The 22,724-nt window shown below is 42.7% G+C and overlaps 1 protein-coding gene across 2 annotated transcripts in view; it reads left to right on the top strand.

The window, feature by feature from the left end:
• PPP1R37 (protein phosphatase 1 regulatory subunit 37) overlaps positions 1-22,724 on the top strand; it is a 1,521,445-nt gene that overhangs the window by 1,061,546 nt on the left and 437,175 nt on the right. The gene's annotated exons all lie outside the window — the stretch shown is intronic.

Raw genomic sequence — 22,724 nt, 5'->3', positions numbered from 1 at the left:
AGTGTGTGTGTGTGTCAGCTACTTGGGAAGGGACACAAAGCACTAGTTGGACAGAGAGTGTATTGGAGATCTTGTCTTGGCTCCACAGCTGAGATCTTAACCCTATAGCTGTGCCAGTTGGGAGTCTTATTGGGGACCTGGAGAAACCTGCCCCAGACTGACTGTGATTTCTGTGTGCTGTTAAGGGAAATTGTTCTTTACTGTGTGTGAACTTGTTATCCTCCTAATGTGTACGTCCCCTAGCTGTTGCTAGTGGTGAGGATTGAGGCTCCTTGATTACTGGACCAGTGCAGGGAAGTCACATGTGTCATACAAAGCATTATGAGAAAGAGAAAGGGTTGTGGGAGAACAACAAGATCACACTGATACATCAAATCCCATTGGTAGCCATGCTGTGAAAAACAGACTAAAATTACAAATAAAGCACTTATGTGATTTTGAGGTGTCCAAAAACAGAGTGAAAAAAAAACAGATTTTTTTAGTTCTAGGGTGAAGTTTTCCTTTAAGTTGGAATCTGTCTCTTTTGCTCCAGTAGCCTTAACTGGTCTGTATATCGTTCCACTTTATTAGACCACTGTTGGACTCTTGAAAGTGTGCTGAAAAGATTCAGTAAGTCTCTGCCGTGTTACCAGCACTGTGAATACCCTTCTAGATTGAAATATCTGAGACTTTACGTTGTCAGCTGTAGACACGTAGAGGTAAACAGTGCCTTGTCAGTTTGCATTGTATTGTGTGAACATATTAGAACACTGTTAAGTTTAGAGATGTAACTGATTTTACATACCTATAGGTATGCAAACCTAAAATTTAGAATGCCTTCATTCATGAGTACAAAATGAATGTGCCTCAGGTAGTCCCTATTGTTTTGAACACACTTCCTGTGCATATTAGACAAATTGAAATGCACAGATCTTTTAATGCGCTTGTGGTTAAATGGGTTTAGTCAATCTGTAGATAAATGTTATGGACTCTGTTCCATGTAGGCCTTTAGCAAGGACTATGTGCTGACGAGTGTTTGGTCATTTTGGAAAAATTAGTATTTTCTGAGTTTGTGGATATATTGTTACTACCACTGACAATGTGTGCAGGTTCCAGTTGCTGTGCAGTGTGCCATCATCTGGGGTTAATTGATGAATTGTGTGATGTGAATTTTGTAAAAAAAAAAAAAAAAAAAAAAAAATGATTAATCTCCTTCTTGAATAAGTTCTGAAAAGTAACTTTATGTTCTTATATGTTCTATACTGAGTCTGTTTCTTCTTTGGATTATATATGACGGATGTGATTATTAAGCTTATGAAAATTGTTTTATTGTGTATGGGTCTGTTGTTAACTTTATACTTTAAATATTTTTTTAATAAGAATCCATTATACTTTCCCATGACAGGTTTTTGCTTTGAATGTTGGACATTACAAAATGTAGTTAAGAAATTGTCCAGTGTTAGACTTGAAGCTTTTCTTTCCAGTGTTTGGGATAACATTTTGGAAACCGTTGACTGTATCTGTTTCTGTACATTTTGGCCGTACACTGGTTTCTGATTAACATTTAAAGTGCTAGGCAATGTTAAAGATAGTTTCAAAGTGCCTTTTTTTATGCCTGACCCTAAAGAAACTTTTTGGAACCATTTTTAGTTCTCTCACAGGTGACCATCAGCTGTCCAACCCTCTGCCCTTCCCCAGACTTGTTGAAATTATGGTTTGGGGTTGGCGAGAAGATCAAGACATCCTGAAGCACCATTATACTGCTGCTAAGAGTGTTTTTCCCTACCTCTGCATGCACCCAGTAATATGCCAAGGGGTGAGGCTTGCATTGGATGTCAGCTTTGAACCACCCATCACTTCTGCAAATGTCTGATGTCAGCACCTCATGGTTGCTTCTCTGGCCCCGCGTGTGAAATCCAGCCACAGACGTGTGCCCCCAGTATGTAGGCTACCTTCCACCCTGCTATTTGGAAACCCCCATACTCCCTACCTGCACTGTCAAGTACCAAGCTGTCATTCAAATACTGGGCAACTGGGCCATATTTAGGGCCTTTTCCCCTCTACGCCATTGGCATAGGTGACCCTGAAGAAACTTGTTTTTTATGTATTGTTTTAAGATTTATGTCATTGTGTATAGTTTGATTCTGGTAATTCAGGCTCTCATTAGGTCGTATCTGGGCATCTTGTGGTATATGGGGAAGTAGTATAATCCCACATTGTGAAATAGTTTTTCCCCATATATTTTTAGTAATCTTGAAATCTGGTGGTATTATTCCATTTGCTTGAAGGATTTACCATTTTGGGGAAGTATTAATTAATTTATTAATTTTCTGATTAGCTGCTGAACCCATTTCACTGTCATGGCCTATTCCTGCACTTACTGGGTGCAAGACAAATGAACAAATACTGACCAGGGTGTCAACCCATTTCTAGATGCACATACACACATGCCTATAGGCAATTTATGGCATGTCGTAAGGATGTGGGAGGAAGTTGGAGCACCCAGTAAAACCTCACACAGGCCCAGGGAGAACATGCAGACTCCATACAGAAGACATCCACCCCAGTCAAGAACTGAACTGGAAAATCAGGAGCTGTTAGGCAGCTACACCATTTCTTTTCCCTCTACTATCCCTTTAGGAAGTTTAAATGCCTAAATTATTTTATTCTTCCTTCTGTTAATAAGAAATTTTTTTCTATACGTATACGTTTCCTGAAAGTAATAATGTTTTGCAGTTTAGAGTCATACTGTGTAATGGGTCATTTGTGTAGTAGCTTCCAAGTTTTGAAACCTTTTAGAACTATTTCTATATTAGGATACTTAAATGATAAAGGTTTTGATTTGTTTTAACTTGATAGCCTAAAATTTATCTTTTTTATGTTGAGTAAAGAAAATTTTGATTGACTAATGTATTTTAGAAGTGTCACTGTACACATAAGATATTTTTGCTGAGTTGCGACTATTTGTAGGCTATACCAAAAGTAACTTTAAAATAAATAAATCTCTGTCAATAAGAGACAAAGTCGAAAAAGTCAATTAAAACCAAAATTTTATTAATTGATGTGATGTTATCAATTTTTATTCTATCCTCAACCTGTGGGTTTGGTTCCGATCCACGGAATCGACTGTGCTGCTACCATAGCTCATGGTAACCAAAAAACTCTCGAGCTTGTCCCTTACTCACAATGCATCTATCCCAGTTACCTCAGATCTCTTTTGCCACTTTGCAAGTTAGACATGGTTACCAATGCTCTCGAGCAAGAGAAGTTGTTAATTTGTTTTGATATTTCTTTTAAAACTTTAAGAAAACCTGCTAAAAACTTTCTTCTTTATCCCTTTCATATCTCTTCTCTAACAAGTTCATTTTGAAGTCCCTATCCCTTTTCTGATTTAAGACCTCTCTTTACAGTTCTCGTACATTAAGTACTCTTTGAATATTGTTGGTAGGATTCTCTTTCTTTTACACGTTGGTGTAGCCTGCTAATTATCATTGTTGATAACTCCTTTTCCGTTTCCTATCTCTTAAAAACAAAAGGGTTTAAATGCCTATTCTTTACCCCTTTTCTGTTACACGTGTGTGTGTGTGTGTGTGTGTGTGTGTGTGTGTGTGTGTGTGTGTGTGTGTGGGTGGCAGAGAAAAAGAAAGGCCTAGCTGCGTTTAAACTCTGTGAGAGTGTGGTCATAAAATACCTTATTCTGACTCTCACTCTCTCTGTGTGCACTGTTTGGGACCCCTCCATCTTCAGGAGGATTGTTCTGTATGCCATTCCTTTAGTCACAGAGCCCTTGTTGAGAGAAAAAAAAATGAATATTGAAAGACTTAATTCCATCTTGTTTTGATGAAGCTGTAGCTAGAACTTCTGAGAAATTAAAGGGCAAATCTGACCTTCCTAGCCCCTCCTCCTCTTCCAGGCTTTCAGAGAAGGCCAAGAAGAGAAGTGCTTTTGTTATATTTCCTTTGGTTCCGACAGCTAAGTCATCTAAATCTTCGATTCCAGTCCCCTTTCCATTGGAACTGACCTAAAATAAGTCAAAAATCTCTGCTCCAACTATCTATCAGACCCGAGAACAGAATCTAGTCCCTCATCAGAACAGACCCATTTGGATAAAGACACATGAAAAAAGGAATGTTTTGGTGCCGAGATCCTCGGATTTGACACCACAATTACAGGAGTCAACAAAAATTCTTCTTCCAAGAACAACTTATTCACTGTCATTGATTCCTTTCCAGAGAGACTTCCATCATCATTCCTGGAGAGACATAAATCACCTTCTGTGATGTCAGCTTGTTCCTCTTAAAAGACTAAACGAAGACTATGTGGAAAGACTGGTGAGAAAAATCCTTTGGACGCAAGGTATGACAGGATCCACCTTGATTCTTACCCTGATGGGTCAAGGATTCCATTCTTCAGCTACTTCCCCTTTACTTCCTCCTCTAATTTCACTTGAAGGCATAGAAACTATGGTTCTGAGCTACTCAGTGCCATCTGTGTTGGAACCAAAGATATCTTTATCTTCAGAACCAATTATTGCTCTGAGCTGTTTGGTTCACTCCGAATCAGAGACCTCTCAGAGCCCTATATATCCTGTTAGTTCCGAGGGGCTGGAGTCGACTCCTATGTTTTCAGAGCCTTCTCTGCTTCAGCACAGATCAGCTCGGCTCTGGCTTCTACTTTCTGAGGGATGTCTTCTGAGTGGGAGGTGACCTCCATTCCCAGACCCACCCTTTTGGATCCAGGGTCCCCTTCCTTCTCTGGGGGGATCAGCTTTTGAGGCTATGGAGAGATGTAATTGTAGCAGTCAGTCAGCTGGACCCTTCCTACTCAGAGCACACATCCTTGTCATGCCTACATTCAGAGTCTCAACCATTGCCTCCACAAGGACAGCAAGTACAAAACCTCAGGAGTCCCAAAGGGGAATACCCTGTTCTTCTGATACTTCCCCAGATCACCCCACTGAGGGTCCCAAAGAGAAGAAGTGCAAGAGGAAACACTTGGATTCCCCAGAGAAATCTATCACAGAAGGCACGGACTTCGATGAGGGCGAAGGATTCCCAAGATCACAGAGAGGTGGTTTAAGTCTAGCATTCCTTCATCTGAGAACTCAGTGCATCTGCAACTACCTTCTGGGTAACTCCGCCCGCTGATGAGCTCATTGAGTTGATCTGTTGGTGGGCATGGAGGGCCCCCAGCATCATTGAACCCATTCCCCAGAGACCTGACAAAGTTATCACTGTCCAGAGGATAAACAATTCTGGTCAAAAGATTTCCCTGTTGATCTTAGCAGCAGCAACAAAAAAGGAACTAGCTGAGCAAAGCTCATATATCCATTCACACAATAAGGAGTCTTGGGAGATGGATAGGTTTAGGTTTATTCTTCAGTGATCTTTGCGTTACGGTCCTTGAATTTCTTGGCACACTTCACCAGACAGCAAAGGGATCTGATTAAGGAGCTTTCAGATACCCTTTCAGGATCTGTCTCTGAAGAGGTTCAGGAATCTCTCAGCTGGCTACCTTACAGTCCATATCCAACTCATCCATGAGGCTCATTTCTCATACAGGTGAAGACACAACAAGAGCAGCAGGTTCTGGCACTGCCATCAGGAGACGCACCTGGATCCGCTTATGTGATTTTGTGGAGCCCTTCAAATCTTCATTTGTTGATGCTCCCTTTGACAGCGCATCCATATTTAGTCCTAAAATTAAAGAAACATTGTCCAGGTGTAAGAAAGATGGAAAGACCCTGTCTGCTGTGGGCATATGTTTTTCCACTCCTCAAGGATCCTTTTCAAGGAATCAGCAAAGTAGTGGAAAGATGTGGTTCAAAAAGTCCCAAGGGTCCTTTAAAGACATACATGGAGGTGGTTCCACCAGGGGCAGAGGGGGGGAACTTTGATGGAAGACGCCGCCCTTGTGGCAGAGGAGTCCCACAAAACCAAGGGTACAGCAATTCTTTCTTTGATAAACCCTTTCAGCGCTCCTGAAAGGAGGCCTGATAATCTTCCTCTGGAGGCAGTTTAGTGTTGACTATCCCTGCATAAGAGAGCCTGGCTAGCAGTAATATCAGATACCGGAGTGCATAGGGTCATTGACAGAGGTTATATTTATACCATTTTCCTTTCCACCCGACCCACCCCCATTTGCAGAAGAATCCCAGTCAGAGGGAACAATCAGTACTATAAATTCAAGAACTGCTAGAAAAAAAGAGTAATCTAAGAAGTCCGGCCAGACCAGAAAAAAATTAGGAACTTACTCAAGATTCTTTTTGGTGTCAAAAAAGACAGGGGACTGGAAACCAATTTTGGATCTCGGGGTTTTGATAGTCAGTTCAACAAAGTTCTGGATGGTCACGGTTCAGTCCTTTCTTTCATTTTTGGAACAGAGCAACTGGATGTACTCAACAGACCTACAGAATGTGTACTATCATATAAAGATGAACAGGTGATCCGGAAGGTTTCTCCATTTCTGGATTGGTGCCAGTCACTATCAGTTCAGAGTTCTGCCCTTTGGTCTCAACTCCGCCCCTGGGGTATTCACCATGCATGCATGCCAGTAGTAGCAACTCACTTGAGACTGCTGGGATTCCAGGTGTTTCTTTCTGTACGTAGACTACTGGCTCATTACCACTCCGACCAGGCATCATTTGTTAGAGGCAAGAGAGCAGGTTCTCCAGACATGTTCCCATGTGGGGATAACCATAAACTACAAACAAATCTCACCTCGAACCAACTCAGACCTTAGAGTTCATAGGAGCTATCCTGAATACAAAGACAGCAATAGCCTCTCTTCCCCCACTGAGACTACCGAAAGTCGGATCACAATTCCTGAAGTATCTGCACGTCTAATTCTACAGACCCTGGGGTCCATGGCAGCAGCTATAATTCTAATCCCCCTAGTCAGATTTCAAGTGAGAATTTTACAGTGGCTGCTTGCAACACAGTGGTCAATACTGTACCAACCAATGTCAACTTTGATTGCAATCACCACCATTTGCAAGAGACCTCAAATGGTGGATTCAATCGGATCAAATTCTAAAAGGCCATCCTTTCACCCCCCTGTAAACCCAAGGCCACAGTGACTGTGGATGCTTCCCAGTGGGGTGGGGGGGCATTATCTGGGAAAGACTGTCCAAGGCACTTGGTCCCCCATAGAAGCCAACTTGCATATCGGTGTCTTAGAGATGAGAGCAGTGCTTTTAGCGTTGCAGGCTTTCCAGGATGCTCTTCCTTCAGGAACAGTTGTAATTCAAATGGGCAACATGTTAGTAGTTTGGTACATCAACAAGCAAGGAGGAACCAGTTCCTGTCCCTTGTGTCGAGAAGCTCTCAGGGTGTGGCAGTGGGCGATCTCATCCAACCACTTTCCTCATAGCAATGCACATTTCGGGGAAGTCTGTTGTGATAGCAGACAAACTGAGCAGATGCGTACTCCTGCCTCACAAGTGGTCCATCATTCCAAAAGTGACATTGAGAATATTCCATCAGTGGGGTCACCCTTGCTGGGATCTTTTCACCTCTTCCCCAAACAAGTGCAGCAACTACTTTGCCCTAATCCCCCCTCAGTGAGAATCACTGAGGGATGCTCTTGTCCACAATTGGCACGCAGGTCTTCTTTATGCCCTTCCTCTGATTCTGCTTATTCCATAGTTTCTGCAGAAAGCAATCAAGTTGAATAGCAAGGTGTAATCCTCATTGCACCTTGTTGGCCTTGACAAGTTTGGTTCCCCTTCCTCTGGCCTCATCTAATTCACAGACCTTGGATTCTGGACCCAGTTTTAGATCTCCTGTCCCATGCAACAGGCATGATCCACCCAGACATATTGAACTTCAAGCTGACAGCTTGGTTTCTCGAATTCCATTAATAGCCCGACAATCTATACTCTCTTCGCCTGTCCGACACATACTTTTGGCCTCTCGCAAACCATCTATGTATAAACTTTACAGCAGTACAGGTATGTCTTTTGGGCACATCAAAATAACTTTGACCCTTTTCATAAGATTCTCAAATTTTTAGCCTCACTATTCAATGAAGGGGCTTCGTCTTCTATTGTTAAAGTTCAGTTAGCAGCTATATCCAATTTTTATATCTGATTTGAAGACTCATCACTTGCTTCTCATAAACTTTGTAAAGCTTATTTTGAGAGGTACTCTTCTGTTAAAGCCTTCTTACAAAGAGCCAATCCCTCCTTGGGACCCGAACTTAGTGTAGCAAGTAATCATTCAACTTCCTTTTGAACCGGCAGCAGATTGTGATCTTAAGTTTCTGTTCTGGAAAGCTGTTTTCTTAGTAGCCATAACTTCCAGCAGAAGGATTTCAAAAATTCAAGCTTTGTCTTGTAAATCACAATATTTGATTTTTCACAAGGATAGGGTTGTACTAAAAACCAACCCTTCTTTTCTACCAAAGGTGGTTTCAGAAGTCAATATTAATCAAACTATTAACCTACCTGTTTGCACAGAACAAAAGATATCAGAAAACCTGACCAATTATTTATCTCTTACTCAAATACAAAACTAGGAAAACCTGTGAGCAAAGTGACATTTGCTAGATGGCTAGCAGATTGCATTTCTTTGATCTACAATATATATGGGATTGCTTTATTGAAACTTTTGAAAGCACATTTAACTTAAGCTGTAGAGACTTCAGCTGTCTTCAGGTCTAAAGTGTCCTTGGATGATATTTGTGCAGCAGCAACCTGGGCTACTCCCCATACTTTCATTACTCATTACAAATTGGATCTGGTCTCCTGGGGAAAGGCATCATTCAGTTCAGTGGTGCTCAGGAATATCCTTCTTTCAGTCTACCTAGGGTCCTAGGTAGCAGGGGACTCTGTCCGACAGGTTGAGGATAGAATGAAAATTGACAACATCAGAATTGGAAGTTATGTACTCACCATAACTTTCCATCTATGTTCTCCATTTTCATTCTTCCTCAGCTTCCCTCCCTCCAACCCCCATACCCTTGGATTTCTAAGGGAATGGATGACTTCCAGATTATTATCCTTGGTATGTAACTGTGGTTCTAGATATAGTTTCAGTGAATGTCTTATGACTAATCATCTGATGTTATCACTCTTATATATTCTTGATTCTTGGGTAGTCTGTTCTGATCCTCTGAACCAGTTCAGCCATTATACAGCTTGCACCAATAAAAAATCTCTCAAGCTAAGACTCTACCCACAATGCCCCTTTCTAAATTACCTCAGATCTCGTTTGCTGCTCTGGTAACAAGACGTGTCAGCCGACTCTCCTTACATGGCTAAGTAAATATTAAAATTTTCATCCATATGTCTACCTTTTTCCCCCTCTTCTCATTTAAACTGTAATATTTTTCTCATCTCTACCCACCTTTTTTTTTTTTAGAGTGAGTGAGTTTTTCTCCATACCCATTGGTATACTTTCCCCTAGTCCCTTTCCTCTCTCTCTCTCTCACTTCTTCTCTACTATTAGGTAGTTCTTTTCTACCATTGCTGGTAGAAATTTCTTCTTTCTATCCTTTGTGAACATGTGAGTGTGACTGCCTTTTTTCTGGTTGTTGACTTTCTTCTTTCTTAGTCATCAACATGGCAGACAAATCCAAGGACACGACTGGGCTTGGACAGTGTCAGGACTGCGGACAAAAAATGCCCCAACTCTGACGGGCACTCTGCCTGTGTTTATTGTTTAGGTGCTCCGCACTTGGACTTGGAGTGTTCCATTTGCCAGGGCTAATGCACTAGGGCCTTGGTGAACATCATAATGAACTTATTCTTAAAGGACTTCTTAAGACCCCCTTTGAAGAAGCTTTTATCTATAAGTCTGCAAAGGCCTGTGGTTCGAAAGCTAGTCATTCAGTACTGACATCTCCATCAGCACCGATATCAAAAAACAACTCCTCCTCGAAACTGAGTTAAGGTTCCAAAGCCCTCGGAACAGACTTTGCTTCCTCTGCACCAGCCTCTTCAGCGGCATTGGCACTGGCTTCTTTGGTTTTGTAGTCAGTGCCGACATCTCCTACTGCACTGCAACGGGTCCCCCCCCCCTTTCAGTGCTAAAAACTGATGCTCTGTATACACCCAGGATAAAGTATTCCCCTTCCATTGAGCCCTACTTTGGTCATCTGCCTAGTCCTTTTATAGAAAGGCCAGAATCCCCCTCTGTATTGTCTGTTCTCTCCTCCAGGAGTCACACTAAAATAGATGTAGTGAGATTGGTGGATCAGCTGTTAATGGTTAGGGGTCTTTCTACTTCCTCCCAAACCCCTCTCCCACCTGGAACAGGGATGTTTTCTCCCAGGACTCCACCAGTTCTTCCTCCTCTGACATCTTCTGAGGCCTTAGAGCTCCCCATTCTCACCACTCAGGCTCCTGTTGCTCTGGCACCAACAGCCCCTTTGTCTTCAGTTCCGGACTCTACTCTGACTTCATCTATTCCTTCGGAACTGATTGATTTCTAAGATTGTGGCTTCGCTGTTGGGACTGGGTGTTTTAGATGACTCCTGTGTTTTATTTGGAGTCATCCTTACCTCTTGGGACTCTGGTGGCTGGGGGGGCCTTCCTCAGCTCCAGTTATGGAGGTGGGTCTCTGGGCTGGGCGTGACCCTGGTTCCGAGTTCGTCCTTCTCTGTTCCGGGCTCCCATCCCTCCTTAGGAGGGCCTACCTTCCAGGCTATGGAGAGAGCCTTCGCCACTGAAGGCTCTCAGATGCCTCCTGCTGTACCAGAGTTTCATTCCCTGAACCCTTCTTACCCGGAGCTTCCACCAACCTCCTCTCCTGGACAATGAGTTCCAAGGCTGCAGCAGATCCCAGATAAGATTCACCTTTCTTCCGAGTCCTCTTCAGACATTCCCACTGAGGAGACTCCTCGGAAAAAAACGTGTAAGAGAAGACACTTGGACTCTCCTTAAGACTCCGTCACTGAGGACACTGATTTCGATGATGGGGAGGGCCCCTCCCCCATTCACCCTAGGAAGACATCTCCTTTGGAGACACTCTTGAGATCCTTAAACAGAGGGGTAACTGGAAGCCCAAAGACCCTACCTCAGAGGAGTCTGTGTACTTGCAAGCCTTTGGTTCTCATCCATCTACTTCCTGGGTGACCCCCCTCCCACTGAAAATCTCATTAAACTGATCGCTTAGCGGGTTTGCAAAGCTCCTGACTCCATAAAACCGATTCCCTGGAGACCAGATAAGATCCTCTCTGTTTCTGAGGACCAACAGCAATGGGCAAAAGGCTTAGCAGTAGATGCCATGGTGGTAGCTGTGGCCACTAAAATGGAGCTAACTGAGCTAAGTTCAACAGTTCATCCCCCTAACCGAGAGCCGACGATGAACAGATTTGGAAAGTGGGTTTATGCACAATTGACATTCGCCTTAAGCCCCTTGAATTTTATGGCACATTTCACTAGGCTCCAGAGGGATCCGATCAAAGAGCTATTGGACAACCTAGCAGGAGCTATATCTGATGGGGTCCAAGAAAAAGTGGCCTCCCAGTTAGCTACCATGGAGTCTCTTTTTCCAACTTGTCCATGAGGCTCATTGCATATGCAGCTGAAGGGATGACCAGGTCAGCCAGTTCAGGCGTTACTATTAGACGACATGCCTAAAGTCCCAATGGCCTTTCCAGGGCACATGTGGTGGAGGCTCCCCTCAGGGCAGATGGGGGAGCTCTAATGGAAGATGCCAACCCCTAGATAGAGGTGGCCCGCAGAATCAGGGTTCCAGAGATTCTTTCTCTGGCCAACCCTACCAGTGCTCCTGAAAGGGGGCCCAATTATTTACCTCTGAAAGTGGTCAGAAGAAGATTTTCTCTGCATTCAAGAGCCTGGTGACAAATAACCACATATGCTTGGGTACAGAGAATTATTACCAGAGGTTACTCTGTCCCCTTCCTTCTTTATCCGAGATCTCTAACAGTGCTGCCCGATATTCCACCCAATCAGAGGGACCAAGCAGCCTTAGAAATCCAAAAGCTGCTAGAAAAAGAGTCCTCTAAGAAGTCTGACTACACCAGATAGGATCTAGATTTTATGTAAAGTTCTTTTTAGTGCCAAAAAAGACAGGGGACCGGAGACCAGTTGGGATCTCAGCCATCTAAACAAATTTGTTCAATCCAAATTGGATGGTCATGGTTCAGTTTATACTTCACTTTCTAGGGGAAAAACGATTGGATGTACTCTGTAGACCTTCAAGACGTGTATTACCACATAAAGATGGACAAACACTCCAGAAGGTTTCTTTGCTTTCAGCTAGGAGCCAGTCACTTTCAATTCAGAGTGCTGTCCTTTGGCCTCACCAAAGCCCCCAAGGTGCTTACCAAATGTATGGCAGCAGTGACAGCTCACTTGAGACTGCACAGATTCCAGGTGTTTCCATGTCTAGATGACTGGCTCATCACCGCTTCCTCCAGGCATCTACTGCTTCAAGCAGTAGACTTCATTCTGCATTTTTTGTGCACCTAGGCATCACAGTCAATCAAGCAAAATCTCAGCTAAGCCCCTCTCAAGATCTAGAGTTCATAGGAGCTCATCTGAACACCATCTTTTGTGTAGCCTCCCTTCCTCAGCACAGATTATAGAAGATAAAATCACAAGTGCATCCGAGTCTCTGCAGAAACAAAATTCCAGCGCTACTAGTCCTTCAAGTGTTGTGTTCCATGGTAGCGACCATCACTCTGGTCCCGCTAGCGACATTCCACATGTGGCTACTACAATGGCTTCTAGCATCACAGTGGTCTATTCTAACTCATCCAACGACCTACACCTTTCTTATCACCAGTTGCTGCAAAAAAGACCTGTCCTGGTGGATAGAATCTGAAGAAATCCTTTTAGGCCGCCCATTTGTCCCTCCTCAACTCAAGTCCATAGTGACCATGGATGTCTCAGATGGGATGGGGGCCATTATCTGGGAAGGTGAGTCCAAGGCACTTGGTCTCCGATAGAGGCCAAGGTGCATATCAATGTCCTGGAGTTGAGGGCAGTGGTATTAGCACTGCAAGCCTTTCAATCTGTCCTTCCTTTAGAAACCATTGCAATTCAATTAGACAGCATGTCCATAGTCTGGTACATCAACAAACAGGGTGGAATTAAGTCCCTACCCTTTATGATGAGAAGCCCTCAGAGTGTAGCAGTGGGCAATTTCCTCCAACCGCTTTCTGATAGCCATGCACATCCCAGGGAGTTCAAACGTGATAGCGGACAAACTGAATAAATGCATTCTACTGCCTCATGAGTGGTCTTTCAATCCCGAAATAACGATGAAGATTTTTTGTCATTGGGACCACCCTTGCTGCTACCTCTCTGCATCAATCCAAAACAAGTTCAGAAGTTATTTTGCCCTAATCCCACCTCAGGGGGAGTCACCAAGAGACGCTCTTCTCCTCGATTGGCCCCCAGGTCTCCTCTATACTCTCCCCCCTTCCCTCCAATTCCTCTCTTTCTCAAGAAAGCAGCCAGGTTGAGAAGCAAAGTGATCCTTATTGCACCCTATTGGCCTCGACAAATTTGGTTCCCCTTCCTATGGCCTCATCTAGTTCACCATCCATGGATTCTGGACCCAGTTCCAGACGTGCTGTCTCACCCTCTGGGACTGGTGCACCCCCAACCTTCAAAATATCAAGCTGACAGCTTGGTTCCTCCAATTCCGCTAGTCACCAGGCATAATGATATACCTTCCCCAGTGCGGAAAATTCTGCTGGCTTCCCATAGACCATCCACCAGGAAACTGTACCTTAGTAAGTGGAAGAGATTTTCAACCTGGGCTTATAATAACAATCTCGTCCCTTTCTCCACTCCTGTGGAAAAAGTTCTAGAATTTCTAGCCATTCTTTTTGATCATGGGGCTTCTGCCTCAGCAATTAAAGTCCAATTAGCTGCCGTTTCTAATTTCCATAATGGTTTCAGGGACCTTCCTCTAATTTCACAAAAATTATGTAACGTGTTCCTGAAAGGAAACCTGCGTTTAAAACCTCCTTTTAAAGACACTCTTCTCCCATGGGATCTGACCATTGTTTTTCAGTCAGTATTGCTTACTACCTTTGAGCCAGCAGCAACATGCGACTTAGTTTCTTTCATGGAAAACACTTTTCCTTGTAGCTATAACTTCCGCAACATGAGTCTCTGAGATGCAGGCTTTATGTTGAAAACCTCCTTACTTAGTTTTCCATAAGGATAGGGTTTCATTCAGAACCAGTCCATCCTTTCTTCCAAAGGTGGTCTCAGAGTCCAACATTAATCAAACCATAGACTTGCCTGTTTTCTTACCTAATTTTTTCCAACAAAGGTGAATATTGCCTACATTTGCTGGATGTTCACAGACAATTACATTTCTGTTTCAGAAGAGGTAAACAATTTGGAAAATCAGAACAGTTGTTTGTATCCTTTTCCTGCCCAACTTTAGGGAAATCTGTTTCCAAAGTTACCTTGTCAAAATGGCTAAGAGATGGCTTTTCTTACATATATAATAAAAAGAATCTCGAGTTTCCTGCACCTGTGAAAGCGCATTCCACCAGATCAATGGCCACTTCAGCTGTTTTCCATGCCAAGGCTTCTATGTATGAAATTTGCACAACAGCAACGTGGGCTACTTCACATACCTTTATCTGTCATTACAAATTGGATCTGGTCTCCAGGGGAAGAGCTTCCTTTGGTTCTATGGTTCTAAGAAATGGCCTTCCATAGGGCCACCCAGGATCCAAAGTAGCTGGGGACTCTATCTCAAGATTCAAGAATAGATGAAGATTGACAAGATCAGATAAAGAAGTTATGTTCTTACCATAACGTTGCAGCTGTGTTGTCGGTCTTCATCTATTCATAGGTTCATAGGTTCATACTAGGCTATCTGCCCGAGGGCATTTACAAGCCTAGCCCATAGTTTTGTGGCTTACGCCACCCCTTTAGTATGGGGAACTATACCCATTATTTTGCTGTGCCTCTGTTGACATCTCACCCTCCTTCCCCCTCCTCTGAATTCCTGGAGGAATGAACATTGGTCCTGGGTGCCTTGTTAGGGCTCACCTTGGACATGGCTTCTTCATATTTGATTATGATTCTTCTGGCTTATCTACAAGTCTGAAAACTTGATCTGAGGTAATTTAGAGAGGGGTGTTGTGGGTAGAGTCTTAGCTCGAGAGCTTTTTGGCTGGCGCGAGATGTGTAATGGCCAAATCAGTTCCAAGGATCAGAACCGACTACCCTAGAGTCAAGAATAGATGCAACGATATGGTACGAACATAACTTTTTTCCTTTGATCTGTTAGCAAACTCAATCTGAGGTAACTGGGATAGGTGCATTGTGGGTAAGGGATAAGCCTGATAGTTTTTTGATTACAGTGAGATATGGTAGCGGTCGAGTCGGGTCCAAGGATCAGTTGAGAAGGTTGAGGAAGAATGAAAATGGACAACAGAGATGGAACGTTATAGTGAGTACATAACTTCTGTTTTACTTCATCACCTTCAGAGGAATGCTAAAAAAGCAGAAATAAAATATAGATCACTTAACCAGTTTTGATGCAGTGGTAATTAAGGAATAAATCAGTTCAACAAATGATTTTAATGTTCTGAATTTAAGAATGGATATAGACTGTGCTCATGTAATAAATCTTTGTTGTTCTTACTACCCTATCTAGAGGATATATATCGTCAGTAAGGCTGATGAGAGTTACGAAGAATTTTCTTTTGCTTTTGCTGAAATAAAAAGAAAAGAGGGGGACATTAGTCATACTAACATTACACCATAGGCAAGGTAGAGTAAGAAGACGTATACCTCAGAAAACTTCCATTAGTCAAAGTCTGTAATCAACCATCACTGCAAGATGGTGAAAAGCCATGTCCACAAATCCTTCATCGAACTACACTCCCAGAGGTAATGCATAAGAGTAGCATTTGAGATAACACACCACACAGATCGTTTCTGTATAAAACTCTGCTGCATGTTGCTCTCTGGGGGTAACTATCCTTTAAAAATAAGTAATACCTGTTTCTCTAACAGTAACATGAATGCCAGAATTTAACACATTTTTCACATTAACTTCATTTGCGATAGTTTTACATAAATCCCTAAGTTCGCTGCTCATTTTTTTCCTTCGCTAGGAGAAGAACCCTATGCACTGTAATTTGTTGTAAGCATTACTTGACCATGTTGGCTTCTTTCCTTGTCTCTAAGATTTTCCCATAATGGGAAGAAAGAGGAATAAAGACGCTTTATATTCAGAGGTCAGGATAGGGTGTCATATTTGTAGCTTCACTGGTTACTTCTTGGGAGCTTCTGTTTTTCCATTAAAGTGAGTTAGCAAGCACTCTTAACACCACATCTCCAACCTCCTGAGATCTGATAACCAATGTAGCTATTTTTTCCCTCCAAACCTGAACTTATAATATATTGGTCCCAATTCTCCAGTGAGGCCATATCAATAGAGGAATAGCAGAAGCCCCACAATTCCTGTGGGGAGATTTTTAAGACTTTACAACTGTTATATATGGAAGCCCACAATCAAGAAACCTAGCAGTATGCCAGCTCAGCACCTAGGGTGCATCTTCTACCCCCTCCAAGTAATGCTGGCCTCCAGTGTTGCCCAAATGGGAAGACCCTCCATTCACACAGCAAGCAGTTGATGGATCATGATAGTCTGCAAATAGCACCAGCATTCTGGGAGCACCAGTCCAATGTCCACAATGGTGTAGGCCTCATAAGCAGGCACCCACTGCTGCTTGTTATCCGTGAAAAACATGCAGCCAACCTATTAATCCTGCTCAACCACTTAGCTCCCCCTTCACACAAATATGCCTGAAGATGTAAAGAAACAAATGGGTCAAACCATCTTTACTGCAGCTGTCCACCCCATTAGCTGCACATGTGGCTTTCTTCACATGTGTACCCAAACAAATACCTTTTTCTCATGCCCCTTTCAAATTCATCCCAGCCATCCTAGAATAGTTAGGATGCACAGTGATACTTAGATACTTGTGAATAGTTGATCCCTATGGGATTTAAAAAGTCCACCTTCACCCCCCCCCCCCAACCTGAAGTTCCTTCCCCTTGGAATTAAAGGGAATTAAAGAACACAGTGTCAGTGCTCAAAAAGTAGCACACTCACCTTTACTTGGAAGGTCTGAAAGCTGTGGGTTCTTTTCCCACTCTAGGTTTGTTTGTGTCTTTCGGCTTTTCCCGGTTAGGGGTCACCACAGCGGAACTCCAGTCCGCTAATGATTGGCAGTTGATTTTTACGTACCGGCTTGCCAGGCCTGACGCACAACCTTCAACGAAGGTACGCCCATTCACGCATGTCTCCACGCAGAAGACACTCTAGCTGAGAATCGAACCGGACAGCGTCTTACTGTGAGGCAACCACGCTACCGCAGCACCACCACCGCGGGTCTCTTTGTCCCACTCTAGGTGATTGGATTAATTTTCAAATTGCTGCCACTGCAGTGCAGCATAAGGGGTGGAGGAAGCTACACTTCTGGGTGTGATGTCGTTTGTATAAAATGTTAAACCGAGGTCTCATCTGCTTGAGTTAGTAGTAGCTCAAGTGGAAAGAAAAGATCCCACAGCACCTACCAAAAAGAGTAGGGCTAGTTCCCCGATGGCCTGGCCAGATTTCTCTTGAAGCATAAATATCATCTGTGGTCTGCCATGAAAAGAGGCCACTAGCCTAGTGAGATTGACCTGATCAGTAAAGGATAAATAAAATAACAAAAACACTTACCAGGGTTGCACATCAACTCCAACATTTCTCCAAAGGATGTCTAGGCCTCTGCCATCACTGAAACATCCATCCAAAGATTTGGGGGTTAGCAGGCAGTTAACTGTCAACATCATAACCCATGTATGAATCCCCATTAAATTCCACCCTTCAATATCCTCTAACTGTTTCAAAAGTCTGTGACCAAGAAAGTGATCATCCCAGTCCACTGCCTTTTTCGGTATAACAATAATCAGAAAGGAGGCCACTTGTAAGGATTCCTGACTTTGGTTAGCTGTCAAAACTCAGTGCACTGCTGTAACATATAGCAAATTGTATAATTTCAGTAACATCCTAAATATTATTCCATAGCAGGGATCAGAATCATTCATCACTACTATGGTAGGTTCAGGTGCCTGTGACTTCTCTGTTTAATAAAGGCTCGACATGGGAATGCGATCCACATTAGAGCCACATTTGATAAAAAACAGCTTGAGACCTATTAATAAAGTCCAGGTAGGACACCCTGAAGTATCTCCACCAGTAGTTTAGTATACAGTTTAAGGTGCCTATTTATCAAAGAAATAGGCCTATAACTCACTGGAAGCAAAGTGCCCTTACTAGGCTTGAAAAAATTGCATTAATAGACATCTCGACAAATGATTTACGCCCATCCCTTGCTGAAAGAAGTGAAACCAAGAAGCCAAAGACTTAACATTGTGATCTACAAGAGCTTCACCGTTAAGACTATCTGGTCCTGCAGCCTTCTCTCTTGAGGCCTTTTGCTACAGGACAGTTTGTCATCCTTCTTGGCATCATGTAGTTGCCGAAGCTTGTATCTCTGTAGAAAGCTCCTGAAACCATGTCTTTCTCAGTCTTATTTTTTACAGGTCCTGATAGTATTCCTTAAATATTCTGATAAAATCCAAATCATCTATAACTAATCCAGAACACTGAGGAGAAACACACTCCTGAGATAAGTCTGTTTACTCTCTTTACGTTTGTATTGCCAGCAGCATGCCCAGTTTATTCTCTATTGCCAGTGACTTTAAAACTGCCCTCTGCAGGTGCATTTGAGCCCCAGCCCCCCAGTAGTTGAATAGTGTTTTTATGTTGGGCTTTTATACTGCTTCAGTACCTGAGCCTTCCTAAATCCAGTCAAGTGCTTCCCTAAACTGCTGTATCTCTGTGTCTTTTTTTATATACAGTTGGGATTTTGCATAGCTGCACAGATTCTGCAGTTTTGGTTTCAGGGATTCCCACCATTGTACAGCAGGGATAATAATCTGTGTGCTTCCTTATGATAAAATCCCTCAGCCCTATTCATAAATATGAGGGGATCCATTTGCTACAGACACCAACTCCTCATCCTTGGTTGTATTTGTGCATCCAGTATAACTACAGTTATCTGTGCCTTTCACACAGTCACAATTGCAGGGCTCACATTCCAGTGAGCTGCAGTATTCGATACCACCCAGAAGTCCAACCTGATATATCTGTAGGAGTAACAAAAATAAACTCCTATCTGTCTGATGCTGTAAACACTAGACATCAATTAAACCCATCTCCAATCTGTTTCATTGCCACGTTTAGTATCCCATAGGGGCTTGGGTTAAACTTCATTTGCCACCTCCTTGATCGCTTAGTCAGATTTTCAGAATTTTTCCTTGGGTTCCTCCTCCATCCTGTACCTCTAGGCCTACCTTTTTGTTGCTAATGAAGAGGCTGATCCTCTTCCCTCTGATTTGTCTGTGAGGAAAGCACCAAAGAGTACTGAAATTCTGGATGGATGCCTGTGGTACTCCTCTAACCAGTAATCGCTTTCCTTATTTCTGACATTTAACATCTCACCACAACCATTTGTGTCCTGCCATTCTGCCTTGCAGCAATCCAGACACTCATTCTTGGCCGTGCCTCCATCCCAACTCTTTTCCTCTCTGCTGCCTGATTAGGACAATGTCATAACCCTTGCTGAAGTCTAACCAGACAGTGTCTTCTAGTGCTACACTGTCAAGTCCGCCTTTTAAAATTTAAACTAAAGGGTAAAAAAATTGCACTGACAAGCCATTTAGTAAACACTACAAGTAAGACCCTTATGTTTATGGACGTCAGGCTTATTTTTAAGCTCTGTTTCTTCAAAGTGTTGGCCAAACAAACTGTACTAACGAACTCAGAAAAATCACAAAACGTGCATACCTTTTAGCTGTCCAGATATTCACAGAATTTCCAGATTATTGCCTCTTTTTGGTCTGTTCTGCGTAATATTTGCAGTTTTCTGGCTAATCAGTAATGATTGGGTTCACTAAATAATAATTGTAATTCAGTTTATATCCTTCAGAAAATACATAGTAACACAAAACCTTTTATTATGTCAACTTTCTAAGTTTAGAAGAGCAATAGTTAAAATTTGCCTCTATTTTTGGGCTAGTGTCCCCCCCCCCATTATTTTTGGCTTTGTCCAGATTTCTTATTCTCAGAGGTTGTGAGGTATGGACGTGGCGTGTCTGCAGCTAGTGGAATTTGAATTTATTGCCCTGAGTGCACCTGTAAAGACTTAAAAATGTCATGGACATTCAGAAGCCATGTAACTGAGACATTGATGTGTCCTTAAGGGGTCATTTGCATATATCCCATGGGCCTCTATTACAGGAGGTTTTTATGGTATTGCACAATGAAAGCTCTAGTTTGGCTGGGTCTTTCATGAAGTTATAAAACTCAGTCAGGTTTGACTAACATATCCCGATTGTAAACCAGAGTTAGTTACTGTCCTGAAGTTTGTTGTCCTAAAGGAGTGCTAATAGCAGTCTCCTCAAATTATGTCCACGATTTACACTCACTACTTTTAATCTGGCAGCCCTGTAAATCTCAGATTTGTCTTTGACTACTGAAGGTTCAAATCTCTACATACCTTTTGTTTTGACTGACAGTGAGAAGCCCAGAGGAGGTGTGTAATTAGCTTCCTTCTTACTAGCTGCCTCCCGGGTGTAGGTGCCACCCTTCCTTTAGCATGATCCTAGGTGCAACTGCTTGAGTCATCTGGCACTGGCTCAGTGATTACACACTGAGCCAAGGGCTCTTCTCCTCAGATCTTCCTCTGGGCATAGCAGGGTTTGATGGCCCAGGTAGGAGGCCATCAACTAGGCCTTTCCATGCCAGGATGTACAGTCCTTTGACTTCAAGCATATGTTTTGAAGTCTTTTGGGACCTGTTCATATACATCCACCTTGGTGAATATAGCCTGATGATAGAACTAGGCCTAGTGCAGGCCTTTCACATCCCCATACCACTTTTGGCAGCATTGTCTTTGACTGCTGACAGCATTTGTCCATTGCATGTCTGACTCCACACATTTCCACTGTATATGAGATTGATCCTGCTGGAGCTGACGAAACAGAGTGTGGAACTTGTTTTTCCTTAGCTTTCTGTGAGGAGGATGAGGACTTGTGAGGCCATTACCTTCAATATAGCTAAGGGCAATGACTCCTTTCTGGCCTGCAGCTGTAAGAAATCTTGTTGCTCATGAAGTCCACAGTGAACTAATCTGCAGCCGTTATTACTCTCTCCCTAAAATGTAAGAAATCGTATTCATGAAGTCTACAGCAGAGTAGCTTACAACCCCTGTTTACTTTTCCCAAAGAATCGTTTAGTGTCTGTGACAGAAAGAGATGGAGCCTTGGTTCTTGCCTTCTCTGGAACCTGCCATCAGGGTTATAATGTATAAACCTGGAAGCACCCAGTCTGTGCTCTTGTTGCTTACAGGAAAACAGATAATCTGTATAAGCCACATGCTGAATAGTGTGAGGCCCTGATGTGCCATCTGCATGGGCTGATGCCTCTAAATGATCCTTTTGGTCCAACTACTTAGTGATCCATTTGGTTTGGTGCAAGCCCCTGAGACCACAGAATTGTACAGAAACGAAAGCCTTGGACCATGGATCTTCTGCCTCTTGGAGCTTAGAGGCTTGAGCTATTTCCCTAACCTGTCAAGGCTGTAGTTCTTCCTGGTGAATTGGAAAAGCATTCTTTCCTTATTCAGTCTGTGTTCTAGGGGGAGGTAATTTATACTCTGCTTGATGCATCCAAAATAGAGTTTGTCTTGGGCTGCTGTTAGCATCCCTGTTTTGTATACTTCTGGTATGATTTTTCCCCACTACATTATTGTGAATATACTTGGAGAGCTCATAGTTGTTATTATTTGTCTGCAAGTAAGGTCCATGTGTGGCATTCCTTGGTGTTTATTAAAATATTTTTTGGGACCTGGTAGCTTATCTCTGGTGTAAGTGCCATGCTGTCTATAGAAAATTTTCATAGTACTTTCTGAATCAACTACTAAAGTGACAGCTCGTTGTGGTTAAGTCTGAGGAAATCCCAGTATTTCCTGTGTGTATGGAAGACGTTTATGATCAAATGGATTGTTGTGTATGATTACAGAAAACAAGACTGAAACATTTGAAAATGTCTGCCACTCTTTGGACATAAATGACTGATTTTACACTTTATTTATTCCATCATCTCTGGCATCATTGCCGTAGTGAATCCGTATCTTTTAAAAATCCTTGTCAGTATTAAATATTACATGTTGGGCAACATATTCTTTATTTCCCTGTCTTTTACTTTAACTAGTAGTGGAGGGCTTCACATTGCTGTTTATTTTGAATGCACTTAGCCATCACCTTATTTGGGTAACAGAAAGTTCACACCGGGGATCACACCAACAGCACTACTAGATAGGGGCCAAGGGTACTAGCTGCTAGTACAAGGGTCTAGGGAACTACTAAAGGGGCGGTGAATACCGCACAACGTGGCTGGGCTAATGTATGCCTTCAGGCAGACAGCCCAGTACCAACCTATGAACCTATAAGATACCTGAATTGCTGAGCAGTTGGAAGTGGATATTAATTTTTTCAGTTTACAAAGTGCCTAATCTTAGTGTTACTACCTGTTGGTGTTTAAAAAAAAAAAAAAAAGATGGAAGAATTTTTCCTTCACTTAGCAGTTTTTTTAACCCAGGCATTAATTGATGAAAACAGATTTCAGAACTGTACTTTTCAGCATTTCTTGTTTTCTGTCATGTGATACTGCAGCTTT

This window comes from Protopterus annectens, chromosome 1.part0, assembly GCF_019279795.1.
Source record: "Protopterus annectens isolate FY-2018-M chromosome 1.part0, PAN1.0, whole genome shotgun sequence".
Taxonomy (NCBI): Eukaryota; Metazoa; Chordata; order Ceratodontiformes; family Protopteridae; genus Protopterus; species Protopterus annectens.
The sequence above is the reverse complement of the archived record's forward strand: the minus strand, read 5'-3'. Positions and strand labels throughout refer to the sequence as shown.